Consider the following 1,940-nt stretch of genomic DNA (forward strand, 5'->3'; position numbering starts at 1 on the left):
TTTTTTTTTTTTTTTTTTTTTTTTTATCAGGCTATAGGAGAAAAATATAAAACAAGATAACTGTAAAAGACTCAAGTCAAACTTTGGAGAAATAAAGGAACATTAAACTTTGTGTTGAATTCAAAATGATAAGTTCTGGATGTCATTGGCAACAGAAATAAAACATGGTTAATACAGCATTTAAAGAGTTGGAATATTGAAGACCAGAAATTATTGGTATTTTTGTAACAGAATAAAACAGTGAGTTTCAATCCCTGCCCACTGAGGGGCTATTGGTTTGTGTATGGTCCTGAGAGGAAGTGGTGTCCAGTTAGGTGGATGAAAAGAGGTGTTGAGGTCAGACTGTCCATGTCTGGTGGAGGTGGATGTTTGTAGAAAGCAATCTTAAAAGTTAATGAATGATCAATAAAATAAGTTTTGTGGGTATGCTGATTAAAATAAATGTATTTTTTGTCTCTGTCAAGGTGTTGAAACAATCAAATGTTATTATGATTTTTTTTTTTTATAATCAAAAATATCCTATATAATATATATTGTGACCAAAGAAGTATTCATTAAGTTAATGTAAAAGTTAGATCTGGCTTTTGCTTTTAATTGTCAAGTCAAGAGATTTTAGAAGTTATAGTCATCTCAGTAATCATTAACGGCTTTTGTGAGTTTATCTTTCTATTAGGAAGGTTTTTTTGTTTTTTTTACGTTTAAGATTAAAGGTTGAGAGTTGAGAAATAATAGAAGTGGCTGCCAAATATGAGGAAGTGAACTAAAGTTGTAACACTCCAAGAGACGGTTAGGCAGAACATCTGTCACGAACTTACAACAGAAAGGAAGTGGAAGTATGCTGTTTAGACAACCTGTTGCTTAAAAACCACAAGCTGCAAAAATTGGGAAAACTGTGCTGGCTGTTCAAAATGGTTGAAAAGTTTTCAAAGCGGATGTTAGATCATAATTGAGCCAATCAGGGAATGGATAATTAGGTCAGAAATGAGCCAATCAGCGACAAAGATCTCCAAACAAAACATGACTAGATACTGAAGCAACCTTTGCCTGGCAAGCACAGCAGTAATATGTGTTATAGTTGGTCACAAGCAGCCTCGTGTACAAAAGTGCATACCAACAATTATGTGACAAGTACCCTTTACCACACAAAATTCCAGATGTATCAGCAGTAATACATGTTCCCTACACCAACTTAATGACTGCTGTACACGTTTCTACAGTTATTGGTCCATTGATGACACATGGAGGGAATGCTGGGAAACTGTTACTAGTCATTACTATTGGCTCAAATATGAAAACATTTGCTGTACACATCAAAACATGTCAGGGACAATTAATACATCCATGTGTATGCAACTACCTGAATGGGCATGAACAGGTGCACAAAGTGGTGCAGAAAATACTTTTGACTTGGCTTTGGCCTTCTTAAAGAATGCTTCAAACAGCGTAATGCAATGACAATGTTTGTTTTGAGCCTGGGATAATTTTCTGGGACTAAATTGCAACTCTTTATCAGCCACATTAGGTTTCCAAGGGGGGAGCATGGTGACTCAGTTGGCAGAGCTGCCACCTCTCAGCAAGCAAGTCGCCATGGTTCAAATCCCGATCCTGGGGCTTTTCTGGGTGGAGTTTTCATGTTCTCTCTGTGCATGCGTGGGATTTCCCTGGGTACTCCGGTTTCCTCTCACAGACCAAAAACATGCATGTTAGGCTGCTTGGTAACTCTAAATTGTCCCTAGGTGTGAGTGAGAGAGTGAATGGTTGTTTGCCTTGTTTGTCTCTATGTGGCCCTGTGATGGACTGGAGACCTGTCCAGGTTGTACCCCGCCTCTTGCACAGTGATGGCTGGACTTGAGCATGAGTGACCCCTGCGACCTGAAAAGGAAGAATCAGGTAAAGATGATAGATGGATGGGTTTTCAAGGGTAAAGCTGTTGGAACTGT

Source organism: Nematolebias whitei, chromosome 7, assembly GCF_014905685.2.
Source record: "Nematolebias whitei isolate Nwh7 chromosome 7, NemWhi1, whole genome shotgun sequence".
NCBI lineage: Eukaryota > Metazoa > Chordata > Actinopteri > Cyprinodontiformes > Rivulidae > Nematolebias > Nematolebias whitei.